The 12,431-nt window shown below is 32.7% G+C and overlaps 1 protein-coding gene across 9 annotated transcripts in view; it reads right to left on the bottom strand.

The window, feature by feature from the left end:
• LOC143252354 (uncharacterized) overlaps positions 1–12,431 on the bottom strand; it is a 74,758-nt gene that overhangs the window by 18,734 nt on the left and 43,593 nt on the right. For 2 of the 9 annotated variants that reach the window (XM_076504342.1, XM_076504339.1), the window contains exons 1-2: positions 10,860–11,052; positions 7,023–7,142 (exon numbers count right to left, since the gene is read on the bottom strand). The exons of 1 other annotated variant lie outside the window; for it this stretch is intronic. The gene's annotated coding sequence lies outside the window, so the exon portion shown is untranslated. Of the gene's footprint in view, positions 1–7,022; positions 7,143–10,859; positions 11,061–12,431 lie in introns of those variants that run through there. 6 more of the 9 variants (XM_076504341.1, XM_076504338.1, XM_076504340.1 and 3 more) reach the window with 4 other exon arrangements.

The following is a 12,431-nucleotide window of genomic DNA, read 5'->3' as shown; positions in this document are numbered from 1 at the left end:
GTTAATTTTTTTTCTCATCAAAGAACAAAACATTCTTCCACTTTTCTACGTCCTATGTTTGGTGCTTCTCAACAAAGTTTAATTGATCTGTTTCGTGGTTTGGAAGGAGGCGTAGCCTCCGAAGACGTTTACGGTTTTTAAAGCCTTTCTCTCGTAGATGCTGTCTAATTGTTCTTGAGCTGCATTCTCCGTTCGTAAGGGCCTTAATCTGGTTCGACGAACACCTGGTGTCTTGCCGGAGAACCCATCGAATCCTCCTGCAAAACGCCAGCGAAATTTTCTTGGGCCGACCATTTAAAGTTCTTGTTCCGTATCCCTTAGGGTCTTTTAAGAAATTTTCAACAGCAGCTTTACTATGTCCAATCCACCAGCGATGGCACATTGAGAGAGACCTTGCTTTTGCAGCTCGACAATTCTGCCACGTTCAAACTCTGTCAACTTTTTAGCCTTTGCCATGTTTTTACCCAGTGTAACACAGGAAATGTCAGTGAGAGATGTTGACAACGCTAATGCTTGAACACAAATGACTAAATTTCGTTACGTGTTTACCGATTAATGCTTCGTTTCAGTATGGTCTTAAACTTTTCACCAGCTAGTATTTAGGCTAATTTCATAGTGCTAAATGCTAAAAATGCTAATAAATGCTAAAAAAAGTTTTCTTTTATTTTCATCTTTCGAAGCTCTACTCAAATTAGTGATTGAGTCTAAGAAAGCAAAATGCATATTTTTTCTTTATGTTCATTGGCCTTAAGATTTTGGCCAGCAGTGTACTTATACATCAAGTAAGATTCATTTTGTATTAGCTAATATTAACCAACTTTATGTAAATTATGAACGGTACAAAAATGCTTTATTGATTCTTTTCACAACTATCTTTTCAAAACTGAAGACATCTTCATTGAAGCCACGGTTTAACCAATAGCAGACTCAGAAAGGACTGGGACTTTTTGTTTTGGCTCTTGGTGTATGGATACAGCTTTCCGTCTTTCTCCATTAAAAACTTTATTGTTCGAAACCAGAGCCATTTTCAATTATTGTTTTGTAGTTGTTACACACCACCAACCAGGAAAACAATAAGACGCGATATTGCTTACAGCTGATATCGAGAGGTATATTTTATCGGCCGCACTTTACTCATATTCAACGTACGAGAATGAAAACCTGTTTAATTCGATCGTTTGTCGCTCAAAAGTTAGTTTTTGGTTCAGAAATTTGAGTTTTCTAGATACGCTTTTCACACAGAGGGAGAGACATTTTATCTTTTACTTAATACATGAAATCAAAATTACCATTAAGACAGCTGAATGTAAGACGGTTGTAGTAATATTTTGTAGTATGTAAGTTCCTTATTGCCATATTTTACAGTTGCTTTATATTTAGAACGCGTATTTCTCTAAATCTGAAACGCACGTTTTAAAAATACAATCATACCTTGAAGAATGGTTTGAAGCTTTTAAACAAACGACATAATACCTAACTATATAGGTTTTCCAAAAGGTATCTACGTGATGTGTAAATAAAGTGAAATCTGTGCTAGTTACTGAGTGGCAACTGTATATTAGACTCATAACCCGCTGTGTTTATTACAGATTAATCTACGGTGAGTAAATAGTCTCTGTTATAGCAGCGATGTAGCAACACATAACTTATCGTGCTTCCTTTCAAAAAAAGTGGTATTTAATGAAAGTCAGGTACTTGAAACATATACATGATGTATTTTTCGACTGATTAAAAAGCAAAATATAACATTGGTGATGATATATTCAGAACAACATTTTCAGATATTAAAATACTGATAATTCAAAGCTTTTAAGAGAAAAACCAACACACCAAGATATGCTCTGAATTGTTGATAAACAAAGATCCTCTACCTTTTGTAATGGTTCGTCGTGAAACACGTTTCACGTTCACCTCGGGTGTTTGGAAGTCGTGAATAAAACAGAGAAATGTAATGCTATATCAAATTTTAGGTCATGTTCTGTGGTCATGATAATTCACTTTGGAATACTAAGGGTTTCTGATGAAGTCACGTTTAATAGTCATGCAGATAATCTTGGACAGAACTAAAATGATGTAGAAATAAAAAAAGTGTTTCTGGTTTGTGCTTTAATTTCTTATTTCAATAAAACTTTCAACTTTAAGGATGCTTGACGCCTCCTGCAGTGTAATTAAAACTTAATATCGAAACTAGATGATACAAGATTGGTTGTAATTAACTTACTTCAATTTAGCTTTCAGAGACGTTCAAAATAAAGTAAGGAAAAACATTTTCAACTGCCCCCGCCCCTAGACAGTAAGTCTACGGAATTATAACGCTAAAATTCGGGATTCGAATACTAAGACCAATGTGAGTTTGCTCCAAAACGAAAAACAGGAACGAAGTCTTTCATTGGCTAACTTACTTATGTAGTTAATAATTATATATATTATCTGATGATGTTTATCGTGTAACTTGTGGCTACACTGTGATGAAAGACAACATTTGTGACCCTTCATATCTCTTATGGTAATGATGAAAGATATTAACATAATTATTTAGGTTTAACATAAACATATCGAACACATATTAACGTCGGAAACTGAAACTTCACTGTAAGAACAAATGCAATTAAAAATATGGATTTCAACCTTCAAATATATTTATCAAAATAATGAAGAAAACATTACGATTCTCAAAAACAGTTTATAAAACTTTCTATAAATCGGACACGTGTATTTTTTAATCAAAATAAATTACTGACATACAAAAAATTAATTATAGAGTACTAAAGGGCTCTTCTGGGGATGAAGTGTAAAATATGAATTAATTTCTGAAATTCACTGTAAAATATATTATAACTTATTCACTCTTTTACTGTTTCATTATAAATTCACTCTTTGGAGCTCCAGACTCGAATGAAAAGTTGGAAGAAATCCAGTGTTTCTTTCTCTTTTTTTCTGTTCATTTTAAACCTTGGATTCAGAAACATTTGTTTGTATGTTATTATTGTCCATGGTATGCCTTTTCAACATGACACTTATTACTGCCAACATAAGTATTACTTGAAGAGATCTGACTACTGAATAAGAATCCTATTGGAATTACTATAAATGCAGTAATATGAAACTTTTAGAAACAGTTATATTTGGTAATTATGAACAGTTTTTACGCATGCAGTGTCCCCACTGACGTGCATTAGTTGTTTGCACCGACGCACTGAGGGCATTCAGATACTCTTAATGTAGCAATCTAAGCTTGATAACATAACGAATGTAAAGAATCTTGAAGTATTAGAAGTTTTAAGATGTTTAACTTATCCCTTCTTCATTAACTCGGACTTAATAACATACTTCTAATAAGTATCAATTTTAAACGCAAGACGACATTAAGATTGGTACAAGAGAAACCAATAAGTATTTGAAGGGTAGTAAAGGTTATTCTCAACGTAATATATTTTGATCTACGATGCTCTTTATAACTTTGAACCTATTTATTTACTGGTTTTTAGTTATGCCTCTGAACCATCGTTTATTTATACGTTGCTAACAACGTTAGAAGTTATTGGCTACTGTAAGTTTTGTAAATAAGGTTTTTTTTTACCAAAAAAGTTTCGATAGTATAACAGGGAAAATAACTATTTTATAACTATCATTTTTTGAAAATGTTATAGAAAGTACGAGCCTAAGAAAGGAGTTTTAATTTTATGCCTGTTTGTTTTTGAATTTTGCGCAAAGCTACACGAGGGCTATCTGCGCTAGCCGTCCCTAATTTAGCAGTGTAAGACTAGAAGGAAGGCAGCTAGTCGTCACCACACACTGCCAACTCTTGAGCTACTCTTTTACCAATGAATATTGGGATTGACCGTCACTTATAACGCCCTCACGGCTGAAAGTGCGAGCATGTTTGGTGAGACGGGGATTCGAACCCGCGACCCTCATATTACGAGTCGAACGCCTTTACCCATCTGGCCATGCTCGGTGTCGTTAGAAACGAACATTTGCTTTTTGAACTTAAACTGACGTTAATAAACTGACCTGAAACCGAAAAAACAGGATAGGCATCTTGATGTTTTATAAGAGTGTTTGTGTGTTTGGTTTCATTAGCAGTTTAGTTACGACACGACGGAGAAACTTTTAAGAACATAAAAATATTTTTCAAACGAGCCTCACAAACTAAATAGAGTGCTTAAGATCTAATCATTATTATTTCCAACCAAGTAAGATTGAACTTGTCTTCCTACTTGTGTTGAGACTAATTGTATCACAATAAAATCGTTCCTTTGGCAGAAAGGCTTAATAAGAAAAACTATACTTCCTTAAATGAAATAAATGTATGAATAATTTTGTTTTTTTTTTTTTTTTGGAATTTCGCACAAAGCTACTCGAGGGCTATTTGTGCTAACCGTCCCTAATTTAGTAGTGTAAGACAGCTAGTCATCACCACCCACCGCCAACTCTTGGGCTACTCTTTTACCAACGAATAGTGGGATTGACCGTCACTATATAACGCCCCCACGGCTGGGAGGGCGAGCATGTTTGGCGCGACTCGGGCGCGAACACATGACCCTCAGATCACCAAGCGCACGCCTTAACGCGCTAGGCCATGCCAGGCCAGTATGAATATTAGTTTCAATATTATATGGCGAAACACATCATCATAATTTATAGCTTATACGGATAATTTATTACTTTTCATGATATTAAAGTTAGCCTTAAGAAACATTTGTAATAAGGTAATGTCTCAAACCGTTTAAAAACATAATATTTAGTGCTTAGATACTATTATATTTATTTGTTTTAGTAAATTATTTTATGAAAATATTTAGGTGGGTAACAATATTTAACTTCTTTATATTTCTCTGCTTCCAGGCATCTAATTACTTTCATACAAACTTTATGTGTCTGTTTTGTGTGTGTGAAACATTTATAAGAAACTATAATTGTTAATAATTTCATGATAGACATAAGTCGATAAACTTGAGCACTATTGAAGTACTGTATAACAAACGCCAATGAACGAATTTCTCTAAATTACTCGCGTTCATCCTCGAAATATAATACCATGCTAAAAGTTTTAATTAGAATGGGGCCCCTTCCGTTCGCCATTAAACATTCATCTGTAATAAAAAAAAAAGTTGGTATGATGGAGTAAGAAATTCCAAAGCAAAAATTATAGAATTTACGATTTAGCGTGTAAATTAACGTATTTACGAGTTAGCATGTAAATTAACGTAAATACTGTTTGTTTCTTTTTTGAAATTCGCGCGAAGCTATATGAGACCTATCTGCGGTAGCCATCCCTATCTTAGTAGTCATTACCACACACCTCCAACTTTTAGGCTACTCTTTTACCAACGAATAGTGGGATTGACCGTTACTTTGTAACGTCCCCAAGGCTGAAAGGGCAAGCATGGTGTGATAAAGATTCAAACCCGTGGCCTTCAGTCGAGCGCACTAACCACCTGGCCATGCCGAGCTAATTAAAATACTAATTTTACTTACAACGTTTTAAAATTTTGTAATTACTAAATAGGTAATGCAAACAACAGAGTTAGTTTGTGGTTTAAATTTAGAATTTACCATATAAACTGCGTGGACTGGTATTTACCATCTTTATTTGTAACTGTTGAAGCAGTTGAAATATTGTGTTTGTTTCGTTATACTAAAAGAATAATTGAAACTGAGAAAACCGTGTTAAGAGTTCAACTGTTTGTTTTTATCTCTTCACATAATATTTTGGAATTGAACAGCTTAATTTGTTTAAAGGAAAACACTAAGTCCTTTTCACTGCGGCATGAGTACAGATTCAACTATAAGAAATTAGATAGTTTTTAGCAAAAGACAATTCAAAACACTATACATATAATTAACATTTCACCACTATAAGAATTAGGTAATTTAAAACACCATACATATAATTAACGATTCACCACTATAAGAATTAGATAATTTAAAACACCATACGTATAATTAACGCTTCACCACTATTAGAATTAGGCAACTTAAAACACCATACATATAATTAACGCTTCACCACTATAAGAATTAGATAATTTAAAACACCATACATATAATTAACGCTTCACCACTATAAGAATTAGATAATTTAAAACACCATTCATATAATTAACGCTTCACCACTATTAGAATTAGACAACTTAAAACACCATACATATAATTAACGCTTCACCACTATTAGAATTAGACAACTTAAAACACCATACATATAATTAACGCTTCACCACTATAAAAATTAGATAATTTAAAACACCATACATATAATTTACACTTCACCACTATAAGAACTAGATAATTTAAAACACCATACGCATAATTAACGCTTCACCACTATTAGAATTAGACAACTTAAAACACCATACATATAATTAACGCTTCACCACTATAAAAATTAGATAATTTAAAACACCATACGTATAATTAACGCTTCACCACTATTAGAATTAGACAACTTAAAACACCATACATATAATTAACGCTTCACCACTATTAGAATTAGACAACTTAAAACACCATACATATAATTAACGCTTCACCACTATAAAAATTAGATAATTTAAAACACCATACATATAATTTACACTTCACCACTATAAGAACTAGATAATTTAAAACACCATACATATAATTTACACTTCACCACTATAAGAACTAGATAATTTAAAACACCATACATATAATTAACGCTTCACCACTATAAGAATTAGATGATTTAAAACACCATACGTATAATTAACGCTTCACCACTATTAGAATTAGATAATTTAAAACACCATACATATAATTAACGCTTCACCACTATTAGAATTAGACAACTTAAAACACCATACATATAATTAGCGCTTCACCGCTATAAGAAGCCTAGTCTTTTTCTCTCTATTGGTCCTTAGCTAAGGTTACTGGCGAGAGGTGGAATTCTCCGAAACTGGTATAACTCAGAGATAAGCGGCGAGTCAACCAATAGATCGGACTTAATATTCATTTCCCCAATTAGACAACACGAAATGTCATAGATTTTAACTTACGTTCTATTACTGTCTGAATCCTTCTCTTGTTCTTTAGGATTGTCCTCATTCAAGGCTACTGATGAAAAGTAGAATTCCCTGAAACTTTGTAGTAGAAGAGATTTAAAGTTTATTTTTTTTCTAATTATAGGAACATAAAAAGGAATTATTTTTAAACAAGAATGTCCACATTGCAAAAACAAGTTATTCATAGGTATTTTTTTAGTATTATAGAACAATAAAGTGTACAAGCGAAAAGAAGTTATGAGGGATTGAAACAGCTGTTTGTGGGATAAGTGATTTATATTAGTAGAACGTTTCGTTTATAACAGTAAGACATGATCATGTACGATACACATATATATGTACTTATTTATTTTGAAAAAATATACATATTTATGATATTTACTAAATATATTTTCATTATTACAAGAGCCATTTTAATCTGTGTATCTGTTGTCTATAACATTGTTACTGGTGATATTTTTACCTGTGTCTCTATTGCCTGTGGCACTGTTACTGGTGTCATTTTAAGCAGTATCACTATTGCCTGTGGCGTTATTATTCGTGCAAACATTCCAGTTCATTGTTTAACTTAGAAGGTAGTATCTGAATTAGTGTTCTAGTTTTAATACTATAAGTAAAAATATCAGTGAGACACAGTAGAGTCTTTTAATAATCTATCTTTTCCCAGTTTGAAATAATTACAGGTTTTAGTACCTGTTTTATTCTGAAACTGTAAATTTGTGCTATATTTATATTAGTATTTATTCATTTCAGTCTTAACTGTACAGTCACACCTACTTAGTCACGTGCCTGCAGTTAGAAAACCAATGGAATTCACAGATATAATGATTGACATATTGTTCCGTGTTCTTCTTCACTTCCAACCTTAATTTCTAGAATTGCTATAGATAATAGAATGACTAAACCTACTTGTGGCGTAACTGATATTTTAATATTTTTTCTTTGAGGTAAAAGTATTTTTAGACTGTTTTATCTACACAGAAAAAGCGCTGAAAATTTTAGAGGTCAAATAAAAGTATTTCATACTTTTTTCAGAACCAAGCTGTTGATAAACGTTTCGTACAAGACACTAGTTTCGTGATAAGAAAGGACAAGTCAGCTAGGGTACACAAAACACACACGTATTCCTGTATTTCACGACGGATACGTTGCATATTTTTTATACAAAACACGTACTTCTTGATTCAGATGATCTTCCCAAATATTAATGTTGCCCTCACTTCTAGAAAGTTGGCTCTTGAGATGCATACAAAAATAATTCGAAAAAGGTTCAGTAAAATCAACGCAGTATACACTATTATTTTGGGCAGGAGTTACATTGTTTCTCATCTATTATTAACATTTAATAAAATGTAAAATGTGATTGTTAAAAACGTGTTTATAATTACTTTAATGAAACGACAACCGTTTATTTTCCATTGATCAACTCCACCATAAGCGCTTTTTTGTGTGCTTTCTCCTAACGTCACAGACTCCTACGGTAATTCGCTTCCTCCGTAATCTCAATTTCTTGATTAAGTCACTGACATATAACAATTAAGAAATTATAAAGAGCCATTAGTCTTACGTCTAATGACGCAATAGATTTTAGTTATTATGTCGTTACTGTCTTTTTTATTAGCGTGTGAATTGTTTTCACAAATTTAAACATAAGTATCAACTTATTTTTGGTGTTTGAGTCATTATATTTACGTTGACATTATAATATGAAAAGTGTTCTCTCAGGTTTTAATCATTTTTATATGTCCTTCTACATTTTCTCGCCATTAAAATGTCTTAACTTCAAATCACTTAGGCATAGAATCGCAATCAATATCCGTTCAAGTGATTTGATTTCGATGTGTTTACGTACGTTTATTTATTTACTTATGATGTAAATAAGTATGACCTATTAATAGGTTTCTTACCACTACTATTTTTTAAGATCCTAACAAAACTCGTTCTTGGCAATATTTCACAGAAAATGTATTAATCGAAAATGTCTGTTTCTTCAGAACACAACAACGAAAGAAACGAGATTTTTTTAAACAATTCTAAATACAGGAATAACATCATTGTTACGAGAAAAGCAAAAACAAGATATGTTCACTTATTAAGGTTTGAAAAAACTGTTTCGTTATCACTTCAAATCTAATAACTAATTATTACTGTTTTTCAAAACTCAAAGTTATTTTCATCTGGACTATATTTCAATACTATGTTATAGTTTGAAAAAAAATAGTTCCTTTATTTTCAAATTTCGCGCAAAGCTGCTCGAGCGCTGTCTGCGCTAGCCGTCCATAATTTAGCAGTGTAAGACAAGAAGGAAGGCAGCTAGTCACCACTACCCACTGTCAACTGTTGGGCTACTCTTTTACCAACGAATAGTGGGATTGACCTTAATATTATAATACCCCCACGGTTTAAAGGGCGAGCGTGTTTAGTGCGACGGAGAGTCAAACGCCTTAACCTACCTGGCCATGCCAGGCCAAGAAAATAGTATATTCACTTCGTTTGTAGTATATTGATAACCACGATACTAAATACGTGTTTACCATTTACAGCTAACCCTTATTTTAATAAAAAAAATCTAACATTAACCGATAACCAGGATACTAAACACGTGAGTATGTAGCTTGTTTCAGTACCTCGTCTTGCTCAGCTAACTCTTACTTTTATAAGAAAGCATTAGATCTTAGATCAAAAGTACAAAAGTATAGCATACAGTTTATCTTGTCTCTTGTTCTTCACTTAAGTAGTACTTTTTTAACAGTTTGGTTAACTGAAAAATCGGAATTAAAATATGATAACATTAACACCTTTTAACCTTTTGCTTTTCCCTATACGAATATAAGAGCATTGTAGTCAGTTTCATATTTTATGTTTTGCAGTTTTTATGACTTTTTTTACAATTACATATAAAGAAAGTAACTTTTCATGTCTTAGATAACCTTTAATTACTCGTCAATTTACATAACTTCCGTCCATGGGATTGTTACCCAAGTTACTTCAAAGATAAATTAACTCTTATAAACAGTTAAATCATTCCATATAGTGCACTGAGATGAAAAACTTGTACGCACAACGTAAAAAAAAAACATCGAACGAAGTACTTTCATTTCTGATAATTAACTGCAAATCGAAAGATTACAGCAATATCACTAGCTAGCTCTACGTTCAAAAGCAGAAAATTGGGAACACAAAATTTTTTATGAGTTTCAAACAGAGTCGTTTAAGATATTACGATTTACTGTATATGCATTATGCAAGATGTACTATTGGAGTGTTCTAAAAATAATTTTGTTTCAAGAGTAAATAAAACCAAGATTAAGACAAAAGCTACTTTTATTTCTTACTTCTGAAGTGCACATGTCATGCTATGTTGTAGCCTATAAAGTACATAAGTCTTCTCGTGATCCTGGACATGCGCATGTTTTAATGACGTCACTATAATGCAACTTATGTGACGTCATTTTAGTGTCTACCGACTGACTAACAGACGACATGTTACTGAGGCGCAGTGGCTGAAGCAGATGACCCTTCCAAACGGTTCTCGGAGTATTAACAAACATAATACAAGACGTAAAATTTCATCTTGTTTTATGAATTTCGTTAGTAAATATTGGGATGGTGTTTAAAAGCTTTTGCACGACATTACATTACTAATTGTGATATGAGTCTTGCCGAAAGTAAATATTAATCAAATGTAATTAAATACTTCACTCTAACTCGAAACAAGATCAAATAGAGAAAAATTAAACTTTAAATCACTTCACCCCTGATATTTAGGTAATGTTTTATTAAACTATCTAGCTACAGTTATCTCTATAGGAACACTTTACTAATACATACTTGAAGTATCATCGTAGGAACACTTTACTCATACATGCTTGAAGTATCATCGTAGGAACACTTTACTAATACATACTTGAAGTATCTCCGTAGAAACACTTTAGCAATACAGGCTGGAGCTATAGTTCCTATTTATAGGAACACTTTAACAGTATAAGCTCGAATTATCTCTACAGGAATATTTCAACCATACAGGCTAGAGTTATCTCTGTAGGTACACTTTAACAATACAGTCGCATTATGGCTTATCTTATTTTGTTTGTTTTTTCAATTGTACTGGAGGTGATAATAACCAGGTACTGGTTAAGAGTCCATTAAATGTGAAACAACATAGGTGATGTTTAGTAAATCAATAACAGGAACACGTCTTATGGAACGAGTTAGACTATCGGTTTAATTTTCACCACTGTTTTTTTATTGAATAAAAATATATAGTTAAAGCTCAAAACTTGCGAAATTTTAATGCTTTAGTTTTGATTTTAAGCACATATATAAAGTTAAATACTCAAAATTCATATATCAAAAGCAATAATCTACTTATCTATAGCTCTTAGCAAGACACTTCAGCGTTTTTGTTAAATATAAAGGCTGTAGAACAATCACGTGTATGTTGAGTGGAACATATGAAGCTTCGTTGTTATGGAAACACAGAATGTTCTCATGAGATTCATCTTTTTTTCTTTTTTTTTTTTTTTTGCCAGAAACAAATAAAACGCCAAGCCTCTGTTGTACTCTTGACCGTATTCCTAAGGCAACCTTACAAACATGCCAGAAGGTAACAACAAGTTTGTGTGAAGGAGTTGAAGGACGTAGTTTTATGTAATTAACGTGGGCTTACTTCTTCAGCAACCAGTTTAGTGTTAGAGGTAGTTGACTTAATGGTTGAATCACTGCAAAGTGAAGATTTTATTGTCCCGTTTTGTAAACCGGTGGTGAAAAGGTGAACAACCCAACACGCTGTAGCTACGATCATTATATATTTAAGTTTGTTGTCAAGGAATTCAAAATTATATATTATGTATAACGATGAGGTTTACGTGTTTACCTTTCTCACTTTAACGAGTTACGCCCAAGGAGTAGGCGGGGAATCATTATTTTTTTTCCTTTATGGCAACTAACCGTTGTTTGCTATTGTATTAAAGCGCTTGAAATCTGCGAGTTTGATAAGATAACTTGAGTGTTAAACGCTATGTAGAAATTATTATAATCAGTGAGATTTAGAAAAGTACATTTCATCATAATTTCACTGATTTGTCCTGAAAGAGAAACGTTGTGCAATTCCCGGCATCACATTGGGATTCAGAAGGAAGAGGACTTTTTTCATGATGATAAAGACACTGAAAGACTGCAGTAGAACAATTAACAACAAAAGAAAAGGCTTAGTATTCCACAAAACATGACTGGACTTAGAAGAGTACCTAAGAAAAAAATGTGTTGTAATAAACATGTAAATCTGTCGTTCAACAGTTAGGTGGAGCCAGACGAGAAATGAAAAATTGTCCAGCTTTGTTCTGTGAGTGACTGAGGTAGTTTTTGTGTGTGCGAAAGAAGAGTGGATATTACTTCCAGCTG

The sequence above is a fragment of the Tachypleus tridentatus genome, chromosome 6 (assembly GCF_004210375.1).
Source record: "Tachypleus tridentatus isolate NWPU-2018 chromosome 6, ASM421037v1, whole genome shotgun sequence".
Taxonomy (NCBI): Eukaryota; Metazoa; Arthropoda; class Merostomata; order Xiphosura; family Limulidae; genus Tachypleus; species Tachypleus tridentatus.
Note: the sequence above shows the minus strand (reverse complement) of the source record. Positions and strands in the feature narration are given on the sequence as shown.